This window comes from Phyllostomus discolor, chromosome X, assembly GCF_004126475.2.
Source record: "Phyllostomus discolor isolate MPI-MPIP mPhyDis1 chromosome X, mPhyDis1.pri.v3, whole genome shotgun sequence".
Taxonomy (NCBI): domain Eukaryota; kingdom Metazoa; phylum Chordata; class Mammalia; order Chiroptera; family Phyllostomidae; genus Phyllostomus; species Phyllostomus discolor.
In genome coordinates, this window is record NC_050198.1 from 45,766,812 (window position 1) to 45,778,642 (window position 11,831).

Below are 11,831 nucleotides of genomic sequence, written 5' to 3' on the forward strand. Positions count from 1 at the left end.
CAGCTTGGTAATGAAGGCAGTGAACTAAAGGGTCTAATGTCTATTTGAGTTCTATTATTTTTTGAGTACCTAACACACAATAGGCATATTTGTTGAAGAACTAAAGATGTGACTTTAGTTTATCACTCATCACCAAATATTTTCTTCTAAAGGTCTCATGAATTTACCTTCTTTTCCTTTTACCACTGCCATTGCTAATGTCAGACTTGAACAATTGCAGTGGTCTCTGAATTAAACTCTGCCTCCAGTCTCACTTTCACACATGTCAGTGTGATAGTACTAGCCTCATGATAAAAACTCCTTAGAAGAAACCTATATGATTCAAGAAAAGGTCTAAACTATTCTGGGAATATAAAACTTTCATGACCTGGCTACAAACTATCTTTCTTTAAAAAGAATTCTCTTTCTTTCTCTTTCTCTTTCTTTCTTTCTTTCTTTTATTGTTGTTCTGCAAACTATCTTTCTATAGTTATATCTCTCTCCATGCTTTTCATGTATTCCAAATTCCATCAATGGAGCATTGTTTATCATTCCATGAAAATATCATAAATTTTATATGCTATGACTTTGTCCACATTTATTTTAATTCCTATGATGCCATATTATTTCTCTCCTCTCTCCCATCTTCCACCCTTCTTCCCCCTCCCTCCTTTCCTCAGTATCTGTCAAGCCAAAGGTGACACTGACTAATTCAACTTGTGTGAATTGCCCACCTCTGAAATAACTTATTATAGCCATAAGCATAGTGACAAGAAACAAATTGTTTCTAGAAATCCAGCCCTGTTAAGTGTGTAGGTATTCCCAGAAAAGAAGGAATAGGCAGATGACACAAATAAGTGTCCATTATACTCATCATTTCAAAATATGACTGATTAGTATGATATGAATAATTATATTAGATATACTGTCTAAGTTCCCAACTTGTGGGGGTTTTGCAAGGAAATAAATAAATATTCCTGCCCAAGTTCTGAGCCAATTAAGAGACAAAAGAATCCACACAAAGAGACCATAACATCACCTTTATTATTTTTAAATCATTTTATTTATTTATTTTTGGAGAGAGGTGAAGGAAGAGAGATAGGGAGTGAAGCATCAGTGTGTGGTTGCCTCTACACAACCCCTACTGGGGACCTGGCTCACAACCCAGGCAAGCACCATGACTGGGAATCAAACTGCCTTTGGTTCACAGGTTGGCACTCAATCCAGTGAGCCACACCAGCAAGGGATCACCTTTATTATTAACAAAGCTACTATTAAATAATATAGCTTATATCTAAAAAAAAATGGACTTCTTTTCATTGAAGTCGGCACAGTTGTCCGCTGGTGCTGGTGAGTTTCCCTATTAGCCAAGGTGGCACCAGGTGGAGGTTCTTACAATGAGCATACCGAGAGCTTGATAGGACCCAGGTGTACCAAAAGCTAGAAATATGAGTGGATATGGTCTGAGCATGCTGAAAGCTAGAAATATAAATGGACATGACTCATGTCACCAAATGCTGGAAACATGAATAGATAGGGCCCCCAGTGTTGGGGAAATCTAGAAAGATGAATGGATAGGGCCCCAGACAAACCCAAAGCTAGCAAGATTATTGGATAGGGAAAAAAAAAGGCTTTCCCCTCCTTGTCCCTATAAGAACTGAAAGCTTGAGCAGGAAGAAGAGATGGTATTTGAGATGGGAGTCCACCATTCTCTCAGGTTGTGCAACATCTGAGTAAAACCTCTCTTCTTTTGCACCAGCATCTGCCTCATGAATTTGGCTTTTGTGGCAACATGCAGCTGAACCTCCATTTTGTTCGGTTACATACTCAGTCATTGACAGCAGTAGATCAGGGCAGATTTTCTAATGGTGGGAGGGATTTCCCCTTTAGGTTTTATAACATAAGAATAACAGATGAGAATAAATATTTTCTGTAGACAACTCACTGCCCAGAGAGACTGGAGAAGAAGGAACAGAGCTATGTATGTCCAGCTTTTCTTTGTGAGTCCTTCTCATTAGTAAATGAGTGAGAGGTGCAGAAAGGCTGAGTGGGTTACACAATGGTATATACCTCTGAATAGAAATTAGTATCAGGGGGAGAAATAAGTGAATAATGGTTTTCCATCAAAGACTTACAAAATGACTGACAATATCCCAGAAACTGTATTTTTAAAGCCTCAGAAGCATAAGGTGTTTCTGATGAACAGGAAAATTTGGAAAATACTATACTTCCTCATGGAATTAAATTTATAGTATATTCTTAGAGAAGCTGGGAAACCAATGAAGAGTCTCAATTAAGGGAGTAGCAGACAAAATTTTATTTTATAAGGATCAATGCATATTTGTATGAAACAAACTTTTATCAAAAATATTGATTTAGTGCTCATAATATATTGTAGTGCTTCTCAAATTTTTCTCATCCTACACCCAAGGTAATAAAATCCCAGGGAAGCAAAGGAGCTATCTACCTGGCTTCTGACTCACTTGATTGTGACCTTCACTTGCACAGTGCACTGGCCTGTTCTCCCATGGCCTCCAGGAGAGAGACTCTTGCTCTCTCTTGTCCACCTGGCGATGCACTGGTTGGTGGATTTACATGCTCTCCCAGGAGTATGCAATATTCTGGCCCAAGCAGCCGCATGGCCTGTAGGGGACCAGTTTGTTTTGGTCTGGCAAATGTGACTCAGCTCTGTATGGAAAACCTACAGAAGCAATGTGGTGGGCAGGCGCCAGACCCTCAAACCAGGTTTTCCTGTGGGAATCAGGCCTAGAAAATGCATGCAAACTGTTATGGCTTGTTGTTGCTAAAACTCCCTCACCCTGGTCTGAAACAGTAGATGTGTACTGTCTAACTTCAAGGTAATTTCCAAAGTGTGTGTACATTTTCTCAAGGACAGAACTAATCAGTTCACCTCTTTTCCCTTCTGCATGTGTTATTTTCATTTCCTTGATTGTACCTAAAATGTAGACAATGGTATTCTATGTAATAGATAATAAATCCTTCTTTGATGTTAGACCCAAGAAAAACAATAAAAGCCTGTTCCAGCAAGGGTCAGTGTGCTCTCCTCTTGAGAGAGTGGTTGAGGCACTCAGAGGCACTCTCCCCTCGAGAGAGTGGCCATTCCATCCCCTTTTTCTCCACAGGATTGCTGTAGCCTGTGCATCTGTTATCATCTTCAGTCACAATAGGCAGACTCTTCTAGCTGGAGCCTGTCACAGTGGCCCATGGCTATGTAAGCTCCACACACAGGCTCTAGGAGGGAGACTAAAATGAACAGCAGCTGGGAACAAGCTAATATCTCTGGATGGGGACCATAACTGAGTACCTGCTGCCTGCAGACTCCAAAGGACTGTACTTGAAAATGGAGCAGGAATACTGGACACTGGCTTTTGTCTTGGTCTTGCTGAAAAGATGGGTTTTGAGAGCGGAGTTCAGCATTCTCTCGGATTACACAGCACATGCATAAATTCTCTTTTTTTCTTGCACCAGCATCTGCCTCACAAATTTGTCCTTGGTGGTGGCAGAGAGCTGAACCTCCAATTTTTTGTTTTTATTATTTGGTTACAATATCAATGGAGGTAATGTGGAATAATCATGGTAGTATAAGGGAATATATTCTATAATTTTTTTCCACATCAGGAGGGAGAAGGGCAGCCAAGTAGGTGAGAGCTGAGTCCACTTGCTCTTTCCCCCAACTCAGATTCTGACAAATAACATGAACACTCAATGGAATCTTGGCTAATATGAAGTTTGGAAACCAAGGAACACAGAAGATGCTTCACAACAGGCATTAAGGAGATTTTATAAGTGGAAGGGAAAATACTACAATTGTGGCACATGCAGCCATGGCAAGACTAGTCAGAAATCACATCTTTATGGCTAACTCAACTCCAGGGTATGGAACTCCCAGACCCAGGATGGGAGTGGCTTGGGAAGATATGAAAAGTCAAGGATATCTAGGCTACACACACACAACAAGCAGCACATCCATAGCTATAATGCCATATTCCAACTGGGAGAGTGCCGAGAGAGAGAGAGAGAGAGAGGGAGGGAGAGAGAGAGAGAGAGAGAGAGAGAGAGAGAGAGAGAGAGAGAGAGAGAGAGAGAGAGGGAGACTCTATCTCCCAAAAGGATCAGGAGCTTCACCTGTGTTGGGCAGAGTCAAGATAAAGCTGACTGTGAATGTGACAGAGTTTTGGCTTTTTGAAGAGGTAGCTTGCACAAAAAAACTAAATAACTAAACAAAAAAGGACAGTGACTTGGTACTGCAGCGGATGTGCCACATAAAGAGTTTTTACAAGGGGAGCTGAAGCATGCTGGGAAGGTACCCCATACAAAGCTGCTCTGCCAGCAAAGGAAGATCAAACAACAATATAAAATGTGGGAAAAAATCTAAAGTAAAAAAAAAAAAAGAAGAAGAAGATTAAACATGCAGTTAGCTTCCACTGAATACATCTGGGCAGGAAGATCAGAAAGTTTCATAGCAAAGGGACTTTTTGGCACCAGCCCACTGAAATTAGAAAGCCAGAGGCTATGGAAAATGGAGAGTTTGGGACTGTGCCTATTAGTGGGCTGGGAATGAGATACACAAAAGTTAAATGCCAGAGATTATTTACAGCCAGGAGGAACTCCCTTCCCTAGAAGTGTTCAAACCTCTGGGAAGGGAAGAACATACCTAGCTCCCACCTCCAGTAGGACTGCAAGCACTGCATCCAGTGGAGAAGCACTGAAGAACAGGCAGGGCAAGCTTGAAAACTCCCGCAGGGTGCATATCCACAGGAGGAAGACAGGAAAAGAAATGCTAAAAGTACCCATTTTGTACCTCTTTCAAGGGAACAAAATACATTGATCCAAGAGCCCTATTTCGCTGAGGCCAGCAAACCAGAGGGATCAAAACTCAGTGCAGTAAGGAGAATCAAGGCAATTCCTAGCCTCAGCTTCCATGCAGAGCTGCCATCAGCACCAAACAGGAAATTGCTGACCCTCTTACACAGATTGAACCCTCCTTTCAAACCAACAGCTAGTTCATCAGAAACTATGAGTATACATTATTGGAGGTAAACTTGGACAGACTAAGATGTGTCCACAGGGGCAGGGGAACACACCCACAATTTTCCACAGAAGACTGAACAGCACCTCCTGGGGGAAACCTGGGAGTCAGACCTTCCAGATCACAATCAAAGTCCCCTCTAGTGGCAGGAGAATGTGGTACTAGAAGTGCCACCAGGAGTTAGATGACCCACACCTGGACATTGAGCTGATAAAAAGCTGGAGACAGATACAGAAGAAGACAGAAAGCATACACCAAAGTCTGCTGAGAAAAATTCCTCCTTGTTGTTTTTCAGAATTTCCATTATTTTCCTCTTGAATAGTCTTTTAACATTTCTTCTTTTTCTTCAATGGTATTCTGAGTAATTCACTACTTTTTAATATTTTTAAAGATTCCATTGATTTACTTTTAGAGAGAAGGGTAGAGAGGGAGAAAGAGAGGGAGAGAAACATCAATGTGTGGTTGCCTCTTGCACACCTCCCATGGGGATCTGCCCTGTAACCCTTGCCTGTGTCCTGACTGGGAATCAAACTGGTGACCCTTTGGTTCATAGGCCAGCATTCAATCCACTGAAGCACACCTGCCATGACTAATTCACTATTTTTGTCTTTTACTTTTTATTATTTGTATTTAGATGTGGGGGTGAGTGGAGTGGGGGTTACAGGTGCATGGAAGATGGAGACAATTGTACTTGAACAACAATAAAAAAAGAAAACACATAACAATTTGAAAAGGAAAAATAAATAAATATAGACCAAACTATAAATGAGCTGCAGTATAGTATAAATATCTTCAAATAAAAAAATGGATATATAAAGAATTTATCTGAAAATATCTTATATTTTTTTATTTTATTTTATTTTCCAAATCTGACATTGTAGTAGTCTTCCTTTGTCTTACTCCATTTTGACTTCTTTCTGCCCTTTCTTATTTTTTTATATTTTATTTTTGCCTTTCCATGACTTTTTCCTATTTCTTATTCTTACTACTTCTGCTCCCTCTATGCTCTCAAAATTACTTTTCTTTCCTTAGCTCACATTCTTTTTCCTTTTCTTATAATATTCTTATTGTCTTTTCACCTATACTAATCATTGCTTGTTTGGCATGGATACTGGGGTTATTGGTGTTTTTCTTCAATTTCACTCTTATGTGTTCACTCCTTTTTAAAATTCAAATCTCAAAGATTATTCTCTTTATGTTTTATCCATTTTGCCTTCCTCTTGTCCTTGCTTATTTAAGTTTGGATTTTTTTCCTTTCTTACCCTGGATTCCATTCCTTACTCTTATTATTTCTCCTCCTTCTATTCTCTCAAAATGATATTTCTTATTGTAGACATCTCATATTCTCTTTTCTCTTTCTGATAATGTTCTCATTCTCTTTCCACCTGTGTTAATCTTTGTTCATCTGTCATTATCATAAAACCTGTTGTGGTTTTTCTTCAATTTTACTCCTATTGGTTCACTATTTTTAATTTTATTTCAAACTTGGTATCATATTCTTCTCTTTTCTTACTCCACTTTGTCATTGCCCTTCCCTTTTTAACTTATTTTTTAAATTTTATTTCCCTTTTCTTTACTTCGCTTTTATTACCTGTTGTTATTATTTATCCCCCCTCTTCCCCCCTCAAAGTCAATTTTCCTCCTTTAGTCATCTCATATTCTTTCTTCCTATCATATAACATCCTTCTCTTCCCACCTTTAATAGTCTTTGCTCAATTGCTGTTGATATTGCTTATGCGGAAAAGAGCATTTAGGTGGCATGGGCTTGTTTTTCTGGGTAGTTTTGCTCTGTCTGCCAGCACCTGTACAACAGTATAAAGAGGTGGTAGGGGTTGTGACTCTCAGTAAGCCAGCCATATTGCAGAACCTACCAATGAATGAGCCATTAATAATGAAAGCCCAAGTACACCAAGATAACCCATAGAAACTGAATAAAGGTAACACTTACAGCTTCCATATAAAGGGGTCAAAGAGTCTGCACCACTGAGTTGCATAGAACTCCTAGCACAGAAGACCACCCCACAAAGACAAACATTCAAATCAGAGCAATCTGAAATACAGAAACAGAGTCACCTAAAATGGAGCTAGAAAGAAACAACCTTCAATCAAAAGGAATCCCCAGAAAAAGGGCTAAATGAAATTGAGGCAACCAACTACCAGAAATAGAGTTCAAAGTAATGGTTATAAGGATGCTCAAGAATCATTGAGAACTACAAGGAACTTTATGGGACCTACAAGGAACTTGATGAGAAATACAGCAGCATGAAATAGAACATAGAAATTATGAATAAAAACAAAGAAGAAATGAAAAATACATTCAAAGGGATCAAAGCAGGGTAGATAAATCAGAGGACCCAGTCAGCAAGCTGGAAGACAAGGTAGAGGAAAACAACCAGTCAGAGCAACAAAATGAAAAAAAAAAAGACTCAAAAAGAAAGAGGCTACTTTAAGGGAGCTCAGGAAAACATGACATGTAATAACACTCATGTCATAGAAATCCCAGAAGGAGATGGAAGGGAGAGGGGGATTGAAAACCTTTTTGAAAAAATAATGAAAGGAAATTCCTTAACTTGTTGAGGGAAAGAGTCATGTGTGTTCAGAAAGCACAAGCAGTCCCAAGCAAGACCAACTCAAACAGGCCCACTCAAAAAAAAAAAATCATAATTAAAATGGAAAGATTTAAGACAAAGAGAGAATCTGAAAGGCAGAAAGGGAGAAACAGCTAGTAACATACAAAGGAGCTCTGATAAGCCTATCTGCTGATTTCTGAACAGAAATACTACAAGCCAGAAGGAATTGGCATGATATACTCCAGTAATGAAACGCAATGACCTGTAACTAAGGCTACTCTATCCAGATAGACTGTCATTTAAAATGGAAAGTGAAATAAAGAGCTTCCCAGCCCTGGCTGGCATAGCTCAGTGGATTGAGCACAGGCTGTGAACCAAAGTGTTGCAGGTTTGATTCCCAGTCAGGGTACATGCCTGGGTTGCAGGCCATGACCCCCAGCAACTACACATTGATGTTTATCTCTTTCTCTCTTTCTTCCTCCCTTCCCTCTCTAAAAATAAATATAAAATCTTTTAAAAAATTAAAAAATTAAAAAAGAGCTTCCCAGACAAAAGGAGGTTAAAACAGTGTATTTTCACCAAGCCAGTATTACAAAAGATGCCAAAGGGACTGCTTTAAAAGAAAGGAGAAGTAGAGAGAGGGAGGGAGGGAGGGAGGGAGAAAGAGAGAGAGAGAGAGAGAGAGAGAGAGAGAGAGAGAGAGAGAGAATGGCACACATGGGTACAAAGAGAAAAAATGGGAATGAACAAGTACCCATCAGTAATAAACTTAAAAATAAATGGTATAAATGCTCCATACAAAAAATATAGGGTAGCTGAGTGGATAAGAATACATGGTGCAAATATATGCTGTCTACAAGTGACCCGCATCAGAACAAAAGTTCTAAACAGGCTGAAAATGAAGGGGTGGGAAAGACATGCCAAGCCAATGGACATTTAAAAAAGCTGGGGTAGCAATACTTATATCAGACAAAATGGACTTCAAAACAAAGGCCATAACAAGAGACAAAGGAGGTCCAACAAGAGGATATAACCCTTATAAACATATATGCACCCACATAGGAGCATCTAAATACATAAAAAAAAACCATCCTAGAGGACTTATGAAAGAGAAGGACAGAAATATGTTCATTGTAGGTAATTTTAACACCCAGAAGTCAACAATGGAAATATATTTCCAAATAAATAATCAGTAAACATATTGGGGTATTGAACAACACTCAAGACAAATGTACTTAATTGATCTTTACAGACCATTTCACACCAAAGAAGCAAAGTGTACATTTGTTCCAAATGCACATGGGTCATTTTCAAAGATAGACCACAAAGTGGGACACAAAATAATCCTCAACAAATTCAGGAAAATTGAAATCACATCAAGGACACAATTGAATCACAATGGCTTGAAACTAGAAACCAACTTCAAGAATAAAACTCAAAAATATTCCAATACATGAAGAGTAAATTACATGTTTTTACATGAAGAGTGGGTTAACGGTGAGATCAAGAAATCAATCAAGAAGTATCTAGAGACAAATAAAAATGAACACAAAACACCCCAAAACCTATGGACACAGCAAATGTAGGCCTGAGAGAGAAGTTTATAGCAATACAGGCCTAACTAAAAATATAAAAACATTTCAAATAAGCAATATAACCCTACATCAACAAGAACTACAGGAACAACAACAAGCAAACCCCAGAGGGAGTAGAATGAAAGAAATAATCAAGATCAAAGCAGAATTAAATGACATAGAGATTAAAAATCAGTTCATAGGATCAATGAATCTAGTAGCTAATTTTTTAACAGGTAAACAAGATGGATAAACTTTTAACCACATTCATCAAGAATAAAACAGAAAGGACACAATGAAGGAAAACATAAATAAAAATGAGAAGTAATAATTGATACCACAGAAATAAAATGGATGGTAAGAGATTACTCAAAATTTATATGCCAAAAAACAGGACAACTTAGGTGAAATGAACAAACTTATGAAAATATAAAATCTCCCAAACACAAGTTAAAATGAAGCATAATGCAGGAACAGTCTGATAACAACAAGAAAAATGTTGTGTGTTTATAGAAACAATATGTTTCTTTTCCAATTCAATTTTATTTTATTTTACTTTTTAACTTTTTAATTATTGTTTAAGTACAGTTATCTACATTTTCCCCTCATCACTCCCCCAACCCCAGGCATCCCCACTTCCCATCCTTGATCCTAACCTCATTTGTTTTTTTCCATATGTCCTTTATAGATGTTCCTCAGAACCCTTCCCCCCTTTCCACCCCATTATGAATTTCAACATCAACTCTGGTTACTGTCATTTTTTTCTTAAATTCAAAGTCTCTGGTTTTATTTTTACTTGATTCCTTGTTTTGTTGATTAGGTCCCACTTATAGGAGAGATCATATGGTATTTGTCTTTCACAGCCTGCCTTATTTCAGTTAACATAATTCTCTTCAGTTCCATTCATGCTGTCACAGAAGGTGTAAGCTCCTTCCTTCTTTTGGCTGAGTAGTATTCCACTGAGTAAATATACCATACTTTTTTGATCCATTCATTTCGTGATGGACATTTAGGTTGCTTCCAGCACTTGGCTAATGTAATTTGTGCTGCTATGAACATTGGGGTGCATAGGTTCCTTTGAATTGGTGTTCCAGTGTTCTTAGTGTATAAACCCAGCAGTGGCATTCTTGGGTCAAAAGACAGTTCCATTTTTAATTTTCTGAGGAAATTCCATACTGTTTTCCACAGTGGCTGGAGTAGTCTGCATTCCCACCTACAGTGCACTAGGGTTCCTTTTTCTCTGCATCATGTCCAACACTTGTTTGCTGATTTGTTCATGATAGCCATTCTCACCAGTGTGAAGTGGTATCTCATTGTGGTTTAATCAGCATCTCTCTGATAGCTAGTGATGCTGAGTATCTTTTCCTTTGCCTCTCAGCTCTCTCTATGCCCTCTGTGGAGAATTTTCTATTCAAGGCTTTTGATCATTTTTTAATTGGATTGTTTGTCTTCCTGGAGTGGAGTCAAGTGAGTTCTTTATATAATTTGGAGATCAAACCCTTCTTCAGGGTATCATTGGCAAATGTGTTTTCACATATATTTTGTTCCCTTTTCATTTTAATGCTATTTTCTTATTTTTTTGCCAATAAATTATAGGGCACCATTCTGTGAGGTATGGGAATGTAGCCCAGCCCCCACTCAGAAAAGCAAATTGGGAGTGAGGTCTGGCACACAAGAGCCACAACCACAGGTAGGTTGTGTTTTTGTTTTTGTTTTTGTTTTCCATGGGGAATAAAGCCTGTCTTGTACTTATCCTTCTATGAGACTTTCCTTGGCCAAAACTTCCTCACACTGGATTGGAGAAGCAGATGTTTTCTGTATATCTTTAACTTCCTAAAATCTGGGCCTCCCAAGTATGGAGTGTAACAAGTTCAATCACTTTTCCTTTTGATCTGTAACATTATTCTCTTTGAAATAATTAACAACATTCTTTCCTTTGTAATCTGTAAAAGGTAATCACCTACGGTGAACCTGTGCATAGGAAATGAGGATTATTCTTGATGTAATGTACCCAGAAAAATAATAAAAGCCTGTACAGGCAAGGGGTAAGGGCTCCCTCTCTCACTTAGAGTGGCCATGCCCTCCCTTTTTCTCCACTGGCTTTCTATAGTCCATGTGAAGTTGTCTCTCATGGCCAAAACACATGGATCCTGTCAGCCAGGGTCCGTATCATCTGTCACCCAATAACTGGGACCCAGGGCTATGAGCCACAGTTGTGGTCAACACAGCAACTTGGTTGGAATGCACACATCAGCTAAGGTAAGGGCAGATGACACTGAGTACTTTTCAGGAAGATCATAGGATGTGTTGGATTTCAGAGAAAAAGTAATTTCTTCCAAGGTCGCCCTCTCTTGCACCTGCTTTACATCTGTACCCTCTTTAGTAAGCAGAGCCTTGCTCTCTTTCCCAAGCATCTGCCACAACATCTTGGGCATGGAACCAGCAATTAAGAGCCACAGGGGTGCTTGTGGCAATAAAGACTACGGTGAGAGGATTTGCTGGGACATGGACCTGGGCAGAATGCTAGGTTTCCTCCCAGCTGCAAGCAAAGTCCACACAACAAAATGCACACTGTAAAAACACTCACAAGCCCATCCCCACAGCACGATCTCCAACTAGGACTAGTCGGGAGAAAGAACAGAGACGTTCCCTTTAATC